Source organism: Triturus cristatus, chromosome 1_2, assembly GCF_964204655.1.
Source record: "Triturus cristatus chromosome 1_2, aTriCri1.1, whole genome shotgun sequence".
NCBI classification, from domain to species: Eukaryota; Metazoa; Chordata; class Amphibia; order Caudata; family Salamandridae; genus Triturus; species Triturus cristatus.
Genome location: NC_140580.1, coordinates 61,096,524 through 61,117,176, shown reverse-complemented (window position 1 = coordinate 61,117,176; position 20,653 = coordinate 61,096,524).

The window sequence follows — 20,653 nt, the reverse complement described above, 5'->3', positions numbered from 1 at the left end:
CAATAACCAAAAAACACTCAGTCCCTCATGGATACAATAATGCAGGTAGATGAAAAAGATGTTGTTTCTAAAACCTGGGTTTTTCAAAAGATACAAAAATCAAGCAATTTAAAATAATGAACACCTCAATCTGTATAGTCACTCCTGGCTCATTCAAAAATTAAATACAACAGAGTCCAGGGGGAGCAACACAATATATGAGGTTCAAGCAGAGAGGTATTGCCATCTCACTGTTAAATCTAATCCAAAATGGACATTAATAGACCTACCATGCACGGCCAAAAACAGGGGCTCTCCTCTCCTTACCTGTCCGTCGGTACTTCAGACCAGACTACGAGCTGTCTGGGAGGTGACGGCAGGGGGAGGGAGAGCTCCTTAAGTACCCGCCTTGATTGGACGAAATTGCTTTATTCACATCAGCTGCCGGTATTCCCTTTGCACAAAACGCATGCGCCTACGAAGAGAATGCGCGAGCTCCGAGACACTCACTCCGGCGCATGCGTACTGCGATAACACAACTGGCTGGGTGGCGCGGCATCATCTAATGCCATGCTTAAAGTGACAACACTTCGTTTGGCACATGCGCGGTGTCAGGAACCAGTGGTATGCCCTGGCTCCGCATCCGCGCATGCACATTAAAATCAGGACGGACTAGATTGAATAGTCTCTCGCAGTGGCAGAGTCAGCAAGAGCTGCATGCTCAGCCCGCCGCGATGGCAGAACGCCACCGCAGCAAACCCGCTCCATATCTCACTCATTAACATCCCACAGGGATTCGCTCTTGAGTCAAAGGACCCCATCTCGCAGTGCATGTGTGCACCTTCAAAATATACAGCGGCAGCCAAACCCTAATCTGGGCCGTTTTTTACATTGACAGCGGCACATATTAAAATGAAACACAGAAACAGGCCACAACCAAAAAACCTACTCCACACACAAGTCTCATAAACCCAAGTGTGACCCACACTAGTGACCAGCAGTAACGGCCACATTCCGCATTAGGGTAGATAGAAAAATAGATTTACCCAAAAACTATTAGACCAATGGTCCATAGAGGATGGCACGTGCCTGAATGTACATGTGTCTGTGTGGGATGAAATCTAGGCAATCTTCTGCACAATTACGCAGATACCTATTTGTATCAAATGTATTGACAATGACTCAGGTTGTTGTAATGTGATGGAATATTTGTACACTAGTCAATTTAGAAACGAAGATGGTCAGACGTGGTTTCAGATAGAGGCCCATGGTATACTGTCATTAAGGCCATGTATGTCTGTTTTCAATCTAAAAATCCACCTCTGCTCTTTTGAAAAAAGAAATCTTGAGATATCTGCTATGTGCTGGGGAATAGAGGGACGTTCCAGCAAAAGCCATTTCAAATCGTCGGCCTTGTGTTGTTTGGAAAGAAAATGGTCTGTCAGGCAGGTAGACTGTTTCATACACCGAATGGTGCTCTTATGCTCGCTTATACGGAGCTTCACTTTGCGTGTGGTGTAACCAATGTAATGCAGAGCACAAGGGCATGTGATCATATAGATCACACACTCAGAATTACAGTTTGTGTGATTCTGCAATATCCAAGGATGGCTGGTACCTATGTCCACTGATGTTGTTTTGGTTGTCTGGGGACATACACTGCACGAGCCACAAGGATAGTGGCCTCGTACAGGGGGTAATGACCACAAGGTGTTAACGTCACATGTGGACTGTGACAGTTGTCGCGTGTGAACCAGACTATTCCGTAAACTTGGGCCTTTCTTAAACGCAAAAAGAGGGGGCGGGATGTTTTCCGATGCCACGTTAAGGATATGCCAGTGCTTGCGTACTGTTTTTTGTAATCGATTAGAAAGAGTACAGAAGGTAGTTACAAAGGTCAACCTGTCATTGGGAATTTTCGGAGTTCTGTCATCCAACAACGCATCCCGATTGTTATTCGACGCTCTCTTCCAAGCCTGACGTACCAGTCGTTTGGGGTACTGACGTGACCGAAGTTGGAGTGCCAGTTCACTGGCATGTTTGTCAAAAAGATCCCTGGTGGAGCAGTTCCTCCACACGCGTAGGAACTGACCCACCAGAAGATTGTCCCTGAGAGCCCTTGGGTGATAGCTATCAAAGGAAAGAAGAGAGTTCCTCGACATGGGTTTTTTGAATAGTTCACATTGCAATGTGTCTTCATGGGAAAAAATGGAGATGTCAAGGAAGGATAACCGTTGCTGACTAAACTTGATGGTGAATTTCAAAAAGGCATTTTGTTGATTGAGCCAAGTATGAAAAGCCAAAATCTCTTGGCTAGTGCCCCGCCACACCACCAGTATGTAGTCTATGTACCTCTTCCACAGCACCAGATGTTGACGATAAGGGTTGCTGTGGTTCAGTACATGATTTTGCTCGAAAAGATGGACATAGAGGTTGGCGAGGCTGGGCGCAAAAACGCTGCCTATAGAGGTACCAGAGACCTGGCGAAAGATCTGATCTTCGAACCTGAAAAAGTTCTCCATCATTGCTATTCTGGCACACTCCATGATGAAGGTGACGGGGGTCATGCTGTTCAGCTCACGTGCCTCCAGAAGTCCCCTAATGGAGTCCAAAGTTTCTTGTTGGGGAATGCACGTACAGAGCGACTCCACGTCAAAACTGGCCAAAATATCGGTACTGGTGTTAAACTCGATCTCAGGCAAAATCCGTAATACATCAGAAGTATCATTGAGGTAGGTGGGCATCTCAGTGACCATAGGCCGTAAGAACAAATCCACAAATTTGGACAAAGGCTCAAGTAGTGAGCCAATCCCAGATATAATGGGTCGTCCAGGGGGTGGTCGTTGACTCTTGTGGATTTTGGGGAGGCAATAAAAATAGGGCATCACAGGGTTATTAGTTACCAAAAATTTAGCCTCATGTGGCGTGATCCACCTTTCTGCCTCACCTTCCTCGACTAGATGTTTTATCTCCAAAGTTAACCTGGGTGTAGGATCTGTATCCAAAATCTGGTAGGATTTGGTATCCTTAAGCTGTCTTAAGCATTCGGTCCGATAGATTACAGTATCTTGAAGGACCGTGGCACCCCCTTTGTCCGCTGGCTTAATAATAACGGACATATCTCTTGTCAAATTCTAGAGGGCCAATCTGTCCTTCTTAGTAAAATTACAATAGTTGGTCGACCGTGTGTTGCATAGTGCCATCACATCATGAGTTACTGCCTTCTCAAAGGCGGTGACCTGGGAAGGCACCTGATGTGACAAAGGTGTGAAATTAGATTTGGGACGTAGACCGGTGTTCATGTTGTTCATGTTGTTGCTGGGGGACACGCTGTTGTCCGACTCTCTGTTTTCAAAGAAAAAGTGGAGCCGAATTTTTCTGAAGAAGTTCTCCAGCTCACACCTCAAAGCAAAAGGATCACCTAAATGGGTGGGCACAAAACCTAGCCCTCTGTTCAGGACACTCTGTTCATCTTCTGTAAGGGTCCTTGAACTCAGGTTGACTATCAGATCGTTCATTCCCTGGTCGAGTTGGGGGTTTGCTGCTGGTTGCCCCTCCTGCTCCGAGTATTCGGGAATGTCAGGTCTGGTTGCCAATGGACAGTGGGAGTACCTCTCCGTTTGCCCCTGGCGCGACCTTGACCCGGGTCTAAAAAAGACTGGTTTGGGTAAAAGTGTTGTTGCGGTGGAAAAGATTGCATGTGTGGTGGAAAAGGGGGTGGTTGATAGCCCCAAGTAGCCGGTGGCCACCATTGGCCTTGATTTGGATAAAATCCTTGGGTACCACGCCTCTTGCTGTATCTGTGGAATTGTTCCCTCCCTCTACCTTGGGGAGCCCGGGTAATGGAGGAATCAGAGTCACTTGATCCTAGATCGGACCTCGACGATGAATAGCCGATGTGATGGTGGTTTTGATTTGTCCCTCAAGTGTTTGAATTTCGATGAGAATGGCATCGGCCTGGCGTTTCGCTGTGCTGATAATCAAAATTAACCAGTCACGGGTACACCGCCAGGCGATAAGTGCCCAGTCCCGCATGAATTGTTTGTCCGTAAGAAATAATCTAGGCGTGTTAGTCACAATGAAGCCAGTGGGGGCACATTTCCCTCATAGATATTCAGCCATGACTAAACCATGGACTGCTGTTCGTGACTGTGTCTTTCTGAGAGTAAGTAAAGTGGCCCAGTCATCCTTTGGGCTCCCTGTGATTTCTGGTAGGGAGTCCAGAATACTGGGGTTATCAGACAGTATTGTACTAAGAGTTTCATCATCAAAGGCTAAACCTGCAAAATCAGCCATCGTGGGGCGAGTGTTTAAGAGGTCAATGACCCTAGGGAGCATTTTTAAGACTTCTTAAGAGAAATCTGAAGTCTAGACGGGACCCGCAGCCGTAGCTGCTCTAATAACCAAAAACACAATGTACATAGGGGTCACAGGGGAATTGATTATGGACTGACACACCTCCAATCCCCAATCAGTACTTAACAACTAACAGGAGATGCTCAGTCCATTCATAGAGAACAGAAAGCCACTGAACGCTGTGAAAAAATGCTAAGAAACCTCTTCAGATAATTTGCTCATCACCTAGCAGGAGTTAAGAGTCCATCAGCCCACCCTTACTGGCGGAGCTTCGTCATTTGAGACTGTAGGAGGTTAGGATCTAGGGCCACAGTTTTGAGCCACCAGGCCCTGCTGGGTACCTGACCTGATGCTCCTGAAAAGGGCTCCTGCCAAGGTGTGTGTTCAAACTATATGAACTCTAGTGACGTGCAGTGCTCTAGTGTAAGTGTGAGTTAAAAATGGCTACCTGGGCAAAAAATATGTTTATTGGGGAATGTCCAGGTGTCATACTTAAAAAAACCAATAGTCTTGAGAAAATTGACTATTTCCTGGCTAAGTCTAATGCGGTCGACATGTTTCAGCCGAATTGGTCAACTGACCCGGCTTTCTTCAGGACCTAGATGTAGTGGAAATAAAGGGTACTAAAATCCGATTGGCCGCACTCTGCTAGTCCTACCAGCGTGTTGCCCCAAAGAATTGTGGTCCATGAAGTAGCGTCGGCGGGTACGCCTATGACAAAAGTTTAAAATGAAAATGAGTGTCGCGTTAGCAACACGCTGGTAGGACTAGCAGAGTGCGGCCAATCGGATTTTTGTTTATATTCAGGCTCCCTTGAGCCGGTGGGGCTGACGAGCCTATGGCTACGCACCTGCGCACCTTGAGTGGTACTTTACCTGAGAATATTTTTTGGCAGCCTATGCAGCAACCCCACACACATACCTACTCCCTGCTGATGAGAGGCAACTACCTCGAAACACGTGTCCAGGGATGGCTAACGCGACACTCATTTTCATTTTAAACTTTTGGCATAGGCGTACCCGCCAACGCTACTTCATGGACCACAATTCTTTGGGGCAACACGCTGGTAGGACTAGCAGAGTGCGGCCAATCAGAAATAAAGGCTACTGCAGGATAAACACAATTCGTGCATAAAATCGTGAAAAACGATACTCATAAAGGAAATACAATAAAGTCTGTGGCAATTGCCACCCTACCGGACAAGCAAACCTCGTGCTTGGAGGTAAGAGCTATCTCTTCTTTCCTAGGGAGAATTCAGAGAGTCAGACCATCAGAAAAACGTATCTTACATGAATCACAGCATCAGTGACTGCTATTCAACAGTGCCCATTATGCACTGCTTAAATCACGGAAGAACCCAAACAATGGTTCCATGCAAAAAAGGTTTCGAAAAAACTGTACTTAACTTACCCAGCTTTCTGTGGGAGAAAAACCTCACCTCACCCGGCTGACTGCTCGGAGATGGAGGCACCGCTCTGTTTATATGTGAAGAAAAACAGAAAAGTTGCATATTCATTCTAGTCTGTCTGAACACTTCACATGTGCATCAAACACTATAATTAACCTATAAAATCAATAACCAAAAAACACTCAGTCCCTCATGGATACAATAATGCAGGTAGATGAAAAAGATGTTCTTTCTAAAACCTGGGTTTTTCAAAAGATACAAAAATCAAGCAATTTAAAATAATGAACACCTCAATCTGTATAGTCACTCCTGACTCATTCAAAAATTAAATACAACAGAGTCCAGGGGGAGCAACACAATATATGAGGTTCAAGCAGAGAGGTATTGCCATCTCACTGTTAAATCTAATCCAAAATGGACATTAATAGACCTACCACCCACGGCCAAAAACGGGGGCTCTCCTCTCCTTACCTGTCCGTCGCTACTTCAGACCAGCCTACGAGCTGTCTGGGAGGTGACGGCAGGGGGAGGGATAGCTCCTTAAGTACCCGCCTTGATTGGACGAAATTGCTTTATTCACATCAGCTGCCGGTATTCCCTTTGCACAAAACGCATGTGCCTATGAAGAGAATGCGCGAGGTCCGAGACACTCACTCCGGCGCATGCGTACTGCGATAACACAACTGGCTGGGTGGCACGGCATCATCTAATGCCATGCTTAAAGTGACAACACTTCGTTTGGCACATGCGCGGTGTCAGGAACCAGTGGTATGCCCTGGCTCCGCATCCGCGCATGCGTATTAAAATCAGGACGGACTAGATTGAATAGTCTCTCGCAGTGGCAGAGTCAGCAAGAGCTGTATGCTCAGCCCGCCGTGATGGCAGAACGCCACCGCAGCAAACCCGCTCCATATCTCACTCGTTAACATCCCACAGGGATTCGCTCTTGAGTCAATGGACCCCATCTCGCAGTGCATGTGTGCACCTTCAAAATATACAGCGGCAGCCAAACCCTAATTTGGGCCGTTTTTTACGTTGACAGCGGCACATATTAAAACGAAACACAGAAACAGGCCACAACCAAAAAACCTACTCCACACACAAGTCTCATAACCCCAAGTGTGACCCACACTAGTGACCAGCAGTAACGGCCACCTTCCGCATTCGGGTAGATAGAAAAATAGATTTACCCAAAAACTATTAGACCAATGGTCCATAGAGGATGGCACGTGCCTGAATGTACATGTGTCTGTGTGGGATGAAATCTAGGCAATCTTATGCACAATTACGCAGATACCTATTTGTATCAAATGTATTGACAATGACTCAGGATGTCATAATGTGATGGAATATTTGTACACAAGTCAATATAGAAACTAAGATGGTCAGACGTGGTTTCAGATAGAGGCCCATGGTATACTGTCATTAAGGCCATGTATGTCTGTTTTCAATCTAAAAATCCACCTCTGCTCTTTTGAAAACAGAAATCTTGAGATATCTGCTACGTGCTGGGGAATAAAGGGACGTTCCAGCACAAGCCATTTCAAATCGTCGGCCTTGTGTTGTTTGGAAAGAAAATGGTCTGTCAGGCAGGTAGACTGTTTCATACACCGAATGGTGCTCTTATGCTCGCTTATACGGAGCTTCACTTTGCGTGTGGTGTAACCAATGTAATGCAGAGCACAAGGGCATGTGATCATATAGATCACACACTCAGAATTACAGTTTGTGTGATTCTGCAATATCCAAGGACGGCTGGTACCTATGTCCACTGATGTTGTTTTGGTTGTCTGGGGACATACACTGCACGAGCCACAAGGATAGTGGCCTCGTACAGGGGGTAATGACCACAAGGTGTTAATGTCACATGTGGACTGTGACAGTGTTCGCGTGTGAACCAGACTATTCCGTAAACTTGGGCCTTTCTTAAACGCAAAAAGAGGGGGCGGGATGTTTTCCGATGCCACATTAAGGATATGCCAGTGCTTGCGTACTGTTTTTTGTAATCGATTAGAAAGGGTACAAAAGGTAGTTACAAAGGTCAACCTGTCATTGGGAATTTTCGGAGTTCTGTCATCCAACAACGCATCCCGATTGTCATTCGACGCTCTCTTCCAAGCCTGACGTACCAGTCGCTTGGGGTACTTGTCGTAAATAAAGTATTACGCACTCATAATTTCTATATGTATCAATATGATCATGCATAAAGCAAGAGGCTGAGTCTGTGGTATCAGGTTCAAAAGGGCTTTATTCCAATAACTCGAGTTATAGGGAGAATAGTTCCATCACCACAAGGGATCAGGAAGGGTCTTCTGCTCAGAATTCTCACACTTTATTCACAGAGTACAGTATATATACATTCCATATTATACGTAAGCAGGAGCGCTTCAGGCAGAGCAAGAGAGAAAGAAATAAGAGCATGTGGGCGTGTAAGTAGGCGTGAAGGTGGGCGTCCATGTGGGCGTCCACTTGATGAGTCATAGGTGAGTGTCATAGGTGGGTGGGTACCTGGAGGGGGTTGCGTGATCAGCTGGAACTTTACTGGAACTTTGCCTTACTTGTACTCAACTCGAGCATGACGTTTAACTGACGTGGGGAAAGGCTGCTGTGCAATCGGGGAGTCTGGAAGTGAGACCTTCAGTGTCAGGACGACCAGTACATCTTGTATTATCTGATATCTAGAGTCCAGAGCAGGGACTGATCTGTGACATAGGTTGCCCATCACCAAGAGCCGATGTGGCATCTATTTCTTCATTCACTGCGTAGGCCTTACATGGGGGCTATGGGCTTTTCACTGACGTGAGCTTTGCAATCACACAAAAAGAGACAGAAAGGCTAGGCTCTCTCCTTTGCAGACGGGTTGTGTTTATTCCTCCTTCTCCAGGCAGGAATGTGGTTCAGTAGGAGTAAGCAGATAACCGTGCTCAATACTGTCTCGGCACCTCGGACAGGGCCCCTTTGGCTGAGGCCCAAGTGTGCAAGGCCAAAGATATGCAGCTGCAGCTCTTAGAGCGTCTGAGGCCTGAAACCTCTTTTCGGCTCTGGCTGAGCCACAAAAACGGGCTTTCATGAAAATGACACGAGTGCAGGAAAACATGATGCAAAACGTGTAGGCCTCAATGCAGATTTGTCGTTTCCCTCATGGGAGACTGGATGATGGCAGGCCACGTTATAGCATAAGCATCATGATAGACAGGCCATGGAGGGGAAATGCATGGGATACATGCATGTGTACATAAAGTGTTGGGGGGCACATAGGGGACACATAGGTCTCATAATTTTTATTTCCTCATTCCCTCCTTGTCCCCTAGTGGACCCTTCATGTCACATCTATTCTCATGAGACAGTCGATCTGTTCTTGCAGCATTATTTTTCCATTTTCAATGCTCTGTAAATGGGGATGTGGAACACATGCAGTAGCACACAGGCCGCAAACGGCCGGGCCACACTGCAGACATAGACAACAACTGAATATCATCAGTAGTATTAACCCACAGACGGTCAACACTTTCCATCCCCATGCCGATATTATTCCCCAGAGCCAACCGGACCAAGTCCACGTGCCTGGGTCTTGGTGTATGCTTTGGGCAATCTTGTGGAGCCTTGTTATTGCTTTGTATACAGACGGTGCGTTATTAGGGATGAAAACGCAACAGCTGGAGCCGATGATCCTACAAGCCCCGCCCCTATCCGCCAGGATGACGTCAAGAACAAGACGATTCTGAAGAACGACCATTCTCATAGCAGACTGTTCCTGGGTCAAGTTTCCCAGGGCTGATGCAGTCTCATTTGCAACTGTTTCTAGAATCCTTGTTAACCTGCGGATAAGTTTACTATTCTGGACGGGACCTATGAAGAAAAAGAATCCTTTGTTGAAATCTGTATATTGCTCCCAAGCTGTCTCAGTCTGGTCAATGCCGGAGGCATCGAGCCCTCGTCTGTGTCTGATAAGTGCTAGTTGGAGATCTTGATGATAGTTCGATGGGGCCAAGAAAACGGGTGGTAAAAGAAATGATATGTAGCACGTCCCACCCCAGTCTAAGGGCAGTTGCACATAGGCTGTCTGGCCACAAATAAAGTAGGTGTGTCGTGATGCTCTGAAATAGGATTTTCCTATGTCTTTAAACACTATTATAGTATTACACTCGCTGTGCCCCAAATGTACTGAGCCTTCTTTTCTGACACACAAGGTCCCTTTTACTGGCAGGACTGTAATTGAGGATGGACCTAAATTGTGTATGGGCTTGACATTCAACACTATAAAGTCGAGGGTCGCATTTCCTTGCAGATACCCTTCATTTTCTAGATCTGTACCTTTCCTTTGGGGAAGACCTTCTTCATCTGGGAAACATGCTTCATTCATGACTTTATTCAAGTTACCCCATACCCAGTCGCCCCTACACTCCTTGTCTTGACATTATTTGGCATCACCGTTGATGGATGTCATTAAGGCAAACCATGCTCCGCAAGAACCATTATGGGAGAACGGAAAAGGGAAAAGAGGCAACACTCCCTTCACCTTCTGATACGGGGGAAGTCGGCCACAGACCCAGCAGTCTGTAGCATTGCTAGTCTGATGTGAATGGTGCAGCATCTGAATAACGGTATTGTTGCGTAAGGCAAGTCGATATGATAGCTCATGGGATGGCAGATCACTAAATGTGTGCTTTATGGTATCATTAGTGGAGGAGTGTAAGAGTGAGGCAATAGGAGGAAAAATAGCATGTAGTATTAAGCTAATACATATTATCGTGATGCATAGAAGAGATAGAAAAATCAAGGTCACTATACATCTACCACGTAATATTTTACAGTATTTTCTTTTCATTTTGCTCTTTTTATCATTATCATTGTCCAAGATCTTATGCAAGCCAGAATACATGTTCAACCGCTTCACCACCTAGTGGACTTAATTGATCAAACGGGTTCTGACTTTTTAGATCTAAGTTTAGCTTTGTACTCCTGCTGGGGAGTCTCCTCTAGTAAAGGGGGCTCAAAGTCTGAAAAGTTTGTGTCCTTTTTAAAAGAATCGTTATTCCCGAAGTAGCGTTTACAATGATGAAGATTAACCCATCCTTTCCGTCCTTCGACTTTAACGGCTGTTCTCGTGGTTAATAACACTAACTTCGGCGCCTTCCACCTCGGCTCAAGAGGGCTCGATCTATCAAAGTTCCTTATTAGGACATAATCCCCAGGAGCGATGGAGTGTTCCTTGACCTGGGTGTTGTCAGGGAAGGCGGCAGCAACCTGCGAACGACAAGAGAGTAGTGCAGACATCAAGGAAGCCAGGTAATCTGTCAGCATGTTACTATCAACATCAGTAATCTTTTTAGGCATCGGAGTGCCCCACATATTCGGTGGTCTACCAAAGACCACTTCATAGGGAGATAAGCCTGTTCTAGAATGGGCTACCATTCGCATGTAAAAGAGGGCAACCGGCAGGGCTACCATCCAATCTACACCTTTGTCTGCGCAAATCTTTGCCAGTTTTATCTTTAAGGTCTGATTGTGTCTTTCTACAAGGCCTGCTGCCTCAGGATGTCGTACGCAGTGGAACTTCCAGGTATACCCTAACAGAAGGGACACCTGTTTCATGAGTTCAGAGGAGAAAGGCTGACCGTTGTCGGAATATACGACACGCGGTAATCCATAACGTGGGAAAAACTCTCGCACCAATTGTCTGGCGGTAGTTACAGCAGTATAATCTGGGACTGGAAAAGCTTCTGTCCATCTTGTGAGTGAACATACTACTACCAGGACATATTTGTAACCTCTACATCTGTTCATTTGGATATAATCCATTTGGAGGACTTCAAAAGGGTGGTCAGGTGGATGGAATCCACCTTGTTCCATCGGAATGCCTTTACCTGGATTGAATTGGCAACAGATCATACATGTTCTGACCTTTTGTTTCGCTGCTGCACGCAGGTGCTTGTTGAACCATATATTCTGTAAGCTGTCTAGCATTGCTTTCTCTCCTAAGTGTGCAGGACTATGTGCGGTATTTATGATCACTTGTACCATCGAATCAGGAAGAAACCACGTTGCTTTTCCCTTAGTCATCCAACCCTGATCAGTCAGTACCCCTCCTTGTTCCGACCATTTCTTTAATTCGTCTAGAGTAGCATGTGTCTGTATGTCTTGTACATCCCTGGAAGGATCCCTTACTGTCATGGCTTTGGTCATTGATGGTATCTGTGAGTTCGTCATGTCTAGTGGGGTCTGAGCTGTCTGTTTAGCAGTTCGGTCTGCCAGATCATTGCCTTGAGAAATGTGGCTTTAGTATGTGCTTTGCATTTCATGATAGCTATGGCTGTCGGTAAATGTATCGCTTCCAGAAGGGCTTGTATAAGGGGGCCATGCTGTATCTTGGCCCCGTGAGAGGTCAAGAAACCTCTTTCTCTCCATAGTACTCCAAAGCTGTGAACTACCCCGAATGCATATTGTGAATCGGTGTAAATGTTTACTCTCAAGTGCTTAGCTCTTATGCATGCTTGTGTCAGAGCGATGAGCTCTGCTGCTTGTGCTGACAGTATGTCTATTTTAGTCTCTATGATTTCAGTAGCAGTGGTCACTACATACGCTGCCACTAATTCTCCCGCCCCCGTCCTCATGCATGAGCCGTCAACATAGAGTGTTAGGTCAAGGTCTGGAAGTGCAACGTCTGTCAAGTCTTGTCTTGGCTTAGTCACGGTATGTATTACTTCAACACAGTCATGTGGGGAAACGTTTTATGTACTGGAGGGCAAAAGAGTAGCAGAATTCAGTATGTTGCATCGTCTGATCTCTATGTGTGGTTGAAATAACGTCAGCTCATAACCTGTCAGTCTCGCTACAGTCAGTGTTGTGTTTGTGTCCGGTTCAAGAGAACCTCCACTGCGTGCGGTACTTGTACTGTCAGGGGGTGGCCCAGCACTATTGAGTCACTTTGTCTTATGGCTAAGGCTGTTGCTGCAACAGATTTTAGGCACGCAGGCAAAGCCTGTGCTACTGGGTCCAATGTACTAGAAAAATAAGCACAGGGCTTGTGTTTTCCTGCATGATCTTGTGTTAGGACAGATAGTGCTGTTCCATCTCGCTCTGTCACAAAAAGCATAAAAGATTTGTTGTAATCAGGGATTGCTAAAACTGGTGCTTGACATAAAGCTCTTTTTAATTCTTCAAATGCTACAGTGTGTTCCTGTGTCCAAGGGAGGACATTAGTAGAAGCTGCCTCTTGTGTCGTTAACTGTATTAGGGGCTTGGCTATGTAAGCATACTGGGGAATCCACTGCCGGCAATATGAAGTGAGGCCAATGAATGCACGTACCTCCTTTTGTGTCTTGGGCTGTGAAAGGCCAGAAATCAATTGAATACGTTCTGGTGTCAGTCGCCTACCCTCCTTGGATAGCAAGTGCCCAAGGTATGCCACTTGCTGTTCACAGAATTGTAACTTCGAAGGGGACACTTTGTGCCCCTTGTCAGCCAGAAAATGTAAAACCGTGAGTGATGCATCTTCGCAGTCAGTTTCTGATCTTGCAGTGATGAGAATGTCATCTACGTACTGTATCAGTGCTGTAGTGGTAGGCATATGAATACTGTCTAGTTGTCGTTTAAGTGCCTGACTGTAAATGCTAGGACTCTCTGTGAAGCCCTGTGGTGCTTTTGTGAATCTGACGCTACGGCCTTTTAAACTGAAGCCAAAAAGATATTGGCTGTCTGGATGTATTGGGATACTGAAAAATGCGTTCTTCAGATCGATAACTGTAAAGAACGTAGCCTTCGCATCAATAGCAGTCAATAATGAAGAAATGTCCGGGACCACAGGGTACTGTGGCACCACACATTTGTTTAATTCTCGCAGGTCCACAACTAATCTATAGACAGGTGGTGTATTGGGATCAGTTCGTTTAAGAATAGGAAGAACAGGTGAGTTGCATATGTTTGAATCTGTCTCTACCACCACCCCTTGTGCAATGAGTTCATCGATTATTCTCAGTAACCCTACTTCAGCCTCAGGTGGGATTTTGTATTGTCTAATCCGTGGCAGCACTACTCCTTCTTTGAGGGTGACCTGGTGTGGTGTAATGTTCATGAAACCTACGTCAGTCGGGCCTTGTGCCCATAGGTGCTGTGGTACATTTTGGAGCCTGATGTCAAAATCTTTCATTACAAAATGTCCCTTGAAATCACGTAAATACAGTCGCACTCCTTCTGGCGAGCAACAGATAATTGCTCCCAGTTCCTTTAATGTCTTTATACCAAGTAAGTTTTCTGGACATGATTTAGTAAGCAGTAAGTCTGTTGTATGTATTAGTGGACCAACTCCTAAAGAGACTGGTTCTGAAACCTCATTAATAATAGGCTTTCCTGAAAAGCCCAGGGATATGTTCTTTGAGCCCGAGAGGGGTGCCCCTGGAACCTCGGAATGACTGATGGTAGTTCTACTCGCCCCAGTGTCAATCAAAAACTTTTTATCTTGTCCTAGTAAACGTGCATGTACATAGGGACCCTCTTGGTCCACAGGAACTGGAATAAGGGGCAGGTCGAATTCCCTCTCTAGGCTGCTTCATGAATATGCTTGGTATTCTGGATAGTTAGTTTGAGCGTGCTGATACATTTGTGTTGTGGCGTGGGCTGGTGCAGGTGCATGGACAGGCGGTGGCGGCGGTGGAAACGTGTCTGATGTCTGATGTATGTTATTTTCCTTGGGAGGATAAGGACGTGGATTTGTTTTACCTATAGCTATATTGTGTTTCAGGACTGCACATTCATCTACGAAGTGGCCTGGCTTCTTGCAATAATTACAGGTCCCACTAGTTTGTTTCGTGCTATTCTTGTTTGTGTTTGTGTTAGTGTTTGCCGGTGTCGATTGGGCCACCAGCATCTTCATTTTTGTATCTTTCATGCTTCTCTTTTCCTGGTCGTGTTCCTCTCTAATTCTGTTCTGGTGATATTGTAACATTTGTAACATCTGTGAAGGGCTGTTTGCTTGCCAAGTACTCTCAACCTTAAGTACCCTATACTTTACCTCTGGTAGGGAATTTTCTACTAGTTTGCTCACGAAAAGATGGGGATATGAATCGCTACCGGGCTTAAGGCCACTATTGATAGTAAAACATTTCTCAAACCTAGAGTAAAAATCGCTTGTGTCCTCGTCTGGTTTCTGTTTACAGGCTGAAATAGCATCCCAGTCTTCCTTTTTAGTAACTAATAATCTAGGCAAAACTTGTACAAGCAGTTCAGGTAAATCTTTAGCTCGGAGACCCAGACCAACACCCGGTCCTCTTGCTTCTTCCTCTGTTTCCAACAGATCCCAGCTAATCTTTTTCTCTCCCACCTCCCAGTCCTTTTCTTTCAGCTTCTCGTAAATACCAGCAGGCAATAGTACTTTCAATAACTTTAGAATGTCAGCATATGTATATTCTCCTAAGCGGAGAATGTCTTTTAGTTCTCGGTGAAAACCCCCCGGGTCTTTATCATGGGAGGGCAACATCTTTTTCATTTCCAGTATCTCTAATTTCGACAAGGGGGTGTAGACATACACCCGTTGCAGCACATTGTTTGCATCCTTTACAGGATGAACCTCTCGTAGGGGGTTCAGCTTGTCGTATAACTGTCCCTTATCCTGTGGTGGAGCGGGAAGCAGGGACCTAGTCACGTATACTATATATTTGTGTCGCTGATCTAGGATGACATTAATCAATTCAGTACCCATGTTCATCCACCTGTCTAGTATTATGTCGTCCAGCAACTTATACAATAGACCAGGACCAGAATATTGACTCTCATACAACGTAATCAAATGTTGGACCATGTAAACACCAGCTATGCGCTGTTCGTTTGGTGGGAGGCTCAAGAACGTTTGTGCTACGATATCATTATTATATGTATCATATTGGGATACCCACAGGGTGGCTGACCGTGCTAATTCATTTTCGGTCGGGGTGAGGGGCTGATCGTTACCTAACCATTTATTCACCGCTTTTTCGGTAATTTGGAATAAACTTTCAAGGGAATATCTTTCTTTTATAGCCGTTCCCTGTTTACGGTGATTGAGGCCCTTGGGCCTCTCGAACCGTCGGGCATGGCCCACGTATAGTACTCTGTCTTTGTCCCCTGCTTCGTCATCAGAGGATGACTCAGCCTTTTCATCCGGTCCTGCTTTGTGTGAGGCTATTATTGCCTTTCGGATTTTGGTCAACATGTTGTCTGTCTGTCCTGATTTATCATGCTGACCGGCATCTATGCGATCACTCCAACCAATATAACAACGGTCTACGTCCCCGTCACCTTCGTCTGTTTCCCTGATCAGACAGTTAATTAGGAAGCGAAGGATATAGTTCTTAATAATTACTTTTCTATTTTGTATGGCTTCTGCTATGCACTCAGGACCTTCCCCTGTTCTTATGAATGTGTACATTTTCTTTAGGTGTTTATCCATATCTGGTAATTTTTCCAAATCTGCGACTGCTCGTCTAAGCCTTAGTGAACACACGAGCATTCTGCCCTTTCCTGGATCTGGATCATATATACATTCGGAGATGTCTACTTTTACTGTCGGCCCCCCTCCTGATGCTGTCCCGGATCCCTCCCCGCCGTCCTCGAGCTCCTGGAGCTGGGCTTGTGTTGGGGGTGCAGGGAAAGATCCGTCCACGTATGCTGGTGGGGATTCCTCTAGGTAGGTGTTAATAAACGTTTCGGATGCTGTTGGTTTTATTTTTCGGGGTACTTGCGGTGGCACTCTAATGGGTCTTTCTACTGGGGCCACTCTTGCTAGTTCCTCTGAAAGGACGGGATAAATACCAGCAACGACAGTATTTCGTTCTCTTTCAGTCTGCTCTCTTTTTACCCGTTCCCCTTCCTCCTGTAACTTCTTTTCTTTGGCTTTTTCAGACTCCTGTCTATTTCTCTCTGCTTTGTGGAACTCTTTCTCTGTTCTTCTATGTGACTCCTTGCGCCATAATTCAATGGCATCCTTCTGAGCAGGTCTACATTTTCTCTTCCATAGCTCTTCCTCTACCTTCATGATGCATTCCGCATCCCACGTTCCCGTGATAGGCCATCTATACTTTGTCTCTAAATCCTTCGTGTAATCCACCCATAGTTCTAAAAACAACACGGCATCTAAACCATGCTTACAGTACATGAAATGTCCAGGTGTGTCTCTAGGCGGAATGTTAACTGGTTCCTCTAGTACACCTTTTCTGGTACATATCTTACGCAGTTTCGAAAACAACGGCATGTTGGAATGTAACCGAAAACAAAAATCACAATGACCCAAAAACAAAAATCACAATGAAACAAACTTACATAAAAACCTGACACATTCAAACCTAACTGAACCTGACTAAGACAATAACATTCATACAGTTAAATCGGTGCACCTGAATACTTGAATACTTGAATTCTTGAATACTTGAATACTTGAATACTTGAATACTTGATGCATGCTCTTGATTACTTGAATACTTGAAAACATACCGGTCTCACAAGTGAGACACGTCTTTACCGTGTTCATTAAATGAACCCGTCTTTATGCAACCCCCATGAAAAACTCACCGGGAAGCAGAACTTGAAGGCCTCGGACACTTGACGCTGCGCAGGGAATGGCGTATCTTTGGTGGATCTCTAGAAACCTCGGACACAGCTCTCTCGCAGGGTGGGCTCTGGGTCGGGACAATCCGCAATCCTCACCGCCTCGTATGGATGCCTGGTCGCAGTCCGTCTCCTTCGTTGGCCTGAGGGAGTTGGCGGGAAAACCCGCGACGTGTGCACTTGAAGTCCGTCACGGCTGTGGAAGGGGGCAAAATTGGACCTTCATCTCCGGCGCGTGGGGAAAGAGATTTGTCCCTATTCGGGCGCCATTAAATGTCGTAAATAAAGTATTACGCACTCATAATTTCTATATGTATCAATATGATCATGGATAAAGCAAGAGGCTGAGTCTGTGGTATCAGGTTCAAAAGGGCTTTATTCCAATAACTCGAGTTATAGAGGAATAGTTCCATCACCGCAAGGGATCAGGAAGGGTCTTCTGCTCAGAATTCTCAAACTTTATTCACAGAGTACAGTATATATACATTCCATATTATACGTAAGCAGGAGCGCTTCAGGCAGAGCAAGAGAGAAAGAGATAAGAGCATGTGGGCGTGTAAGTAGGCGTGAAGGTGGGCGTCCATGTGGGCGTCCACTTGATGAGTCATAGGTGAGTGTCATAGGTGGGTGGGTACCTGGAGGGGGTTGCGTGATCAGCTGGAACTTTACTGGAACTTTGCCTTACTTGTGCTCAACTCGAGCATGACGTGTAACTGACGTGGGGAAAGGCTGCTGTGCAATCGGGGAGTCTGGAAGTGAGACCTTCAGTGTCAGGACGACCAGTACATCTTGTATTATCTGATATCTAGAGTCCGGAGCAGGGACTGATCTGTGACATAGGTTGCCCATCACCAAGAGCCGATGTGGCATCTATTTCTTCATTCACTGCGTAGGCCTTACATGGGGGCTATAGGCTTTTCACTGACGTGAGCTTTGCAATCACACAAAAAGAGACAGAAAGGCTAGGCTCTCTCCTTTGCAGACGGGTTGTGTTTATTCCTCCTTCTCCAGGCAGGAATGTGGTTCAGTAGGAGTAAGCAGATAACCGTGCTCAATACTGTCTCGGCACCTCGGACAGGGCCCCTTTGGCTGAGGCCCAAGTGTGCAAGGCCAAAGATATGCAGCTGCAGCTCTCAGAGCGTCTGAGGCCTGAAACCTCTTTTCGGCTCTGGCTGAGCCACAAAAACGGGCTTTCATGAAAATGACACGAGTGCAGGAAAACATGATGCAAAACGTGTAGGCCTCAATGCAGATTTGTCGTTTCTCTCATGGGAGACTGGATGATGGCAGGCCACGTTATAGCATAAGCATCATGATAGACAGGCCATGGAGGGGAAATGCATGGGATACATGCATGTGTACATAAAGCGTTGGGGGCACATAGGGGACACATAGGTCTCATAATTTTTATTTCCTCATACTGACGTGACCGAAGTTGGAGTGCCAGTTCACTGGCATGTTTGTCAAAAAGATCCCTGGTGGAGCAGTTCCGCCGCACGTGTAGGAACTGACCCACCAGAAGATTCTCCCTGAGAGCCCTTGGGTGATAGCTATCAAAGGAAAGAAGAGAGTTCCTCGACATGGGTTTTTGAATAGTTCACATTGCAATGTGTCTTCATGGGAAAAAATGGAGATGTCAAGGAAGGATAACCGTTGCTGACTAAACTCGATGGTGAATTTCAAAAAGGCATTTTGTTGATTGAGCCAAGCATGAAAAGCCAAAATCTCTTGGCTAGTGCCCCGCCACACCACCAGTATGTCGTCTATGTACCTCTTCCACAGCACCAGATGTTGACGATAAGGGTTGCTGTGGTTCAGTACATGATTTTGCTTGAAAAGATGGACATAGAGGTTGGCGAAGCTGGGCGCAAAAACGCTGCCCATAGATGTGCCAGAGACCTGGAGAAAGATCTGATCTTCGAACCTGAAAAAGTTCTCCATCATTGCTATTCTGGCACACTCCATGATGAAGGTGACGGGGGTCATGCTGTTCAGCTCACGTGCCTCCAGAAGTCCCCTAATGGAGTCCAAAGTTTCTTGTTGGGGAATGCACGTATAGAGCGACTCCACGTCAAAACTGGCCAAAATATCGGTACCGGTGTTAAACTCGATCTCAGGCAAAATCCGTAATACATCAGAAGTATCTTTGAGGTAGGTGGGCATCTCAGTGACCATAGGCCGTAAGAAGAAATCCACGAATTTGGACAAAGGCTCAAGTAGTGAGCCAATCCCATATATAATGGGTTGTCCAGGGGGTGGTCGTTGACTCTTGTGGATTTTGGGGAGGCAATAAAAATAGGGCATCACAGGGTTATTAGTTACCAAAAATGTAGCCTCATGTGGCGTGATCCACCCTTCTGCCTCACCTTCCTCGACTAGATGTTTTATCTCCAAAGTTAACCTGGGTGTAGGATCTGTATCCAAAATCTGGTAGGATTTGGTATCCTTAAGCTGTTTTAAGCATTCGGTCCGATAGATTACAGTATCTTGAAGGACCGTGGCACCCCCTTTGTCCGCTGGCTTAATAATAACGGACATATCTCTTGTCAAATTCTAGAGGGCCAATCTGTCCTTCTTAGTAAAATTACAATAGTTGGTCGACCGTTTGTCGCATAGTGCCATCACATCATGAGTTACTGCCTTCTCAAAGGTGGTGACCTGGGAAGGCACCTGATGTGACAAAGGTGTGAAATTAGATTTGGGACGTAGACCGGTGTTCATGTTGTTCATGTTGTTGCTGGGGGACACGCTGTTGTCCGACTCTCTGTTTTCAAAGAAAAAGTGGAGCCGAATTTTTCTGAAGAAGTTCTCCAGCTCACACCTCAAAGCAAAAGGATCACCATAAATGGGTGGGCACAAAACCTAGCCCTCTGTTCAGGACACTCTGTTCATCTTCTGTAAGGGTCCTTGAACTCAGGTTGACTATCAGATCGTTCATTCCCTGGTCGAGTTGGGGGTTTGCTGCTGGTTGCCCCTCCTGCTCCGAGTATTCGGGAATGTCAGGTCTGGTTGCCAATGGACAGTGGGAGTACCTCTCCGTTTGCCCCTGGCGCGACCTTGACCCGGGTCTAAAAAAGACTGGTTTGGGTAAAATTGTTGTTGCGGTGGAAAAGATTGCATGTGTGGTGGAAAAGGGGGTGCTTGATAGCCCCAAGGAGCCGGTGGCCACCATTGGCCTTGATTTGGATAAAATCCTTGGGTACCACGCCTCTTGTTGTATCTGCGGAATTGTCCCCTCCCTCTACCTTAGGGTGCCCCGGTAATGGAGGAATCAGAGTCCCTTGATCCTAGATCGGACCCCGACGATGAATAGTTGGACCCGTAACGCCTGCC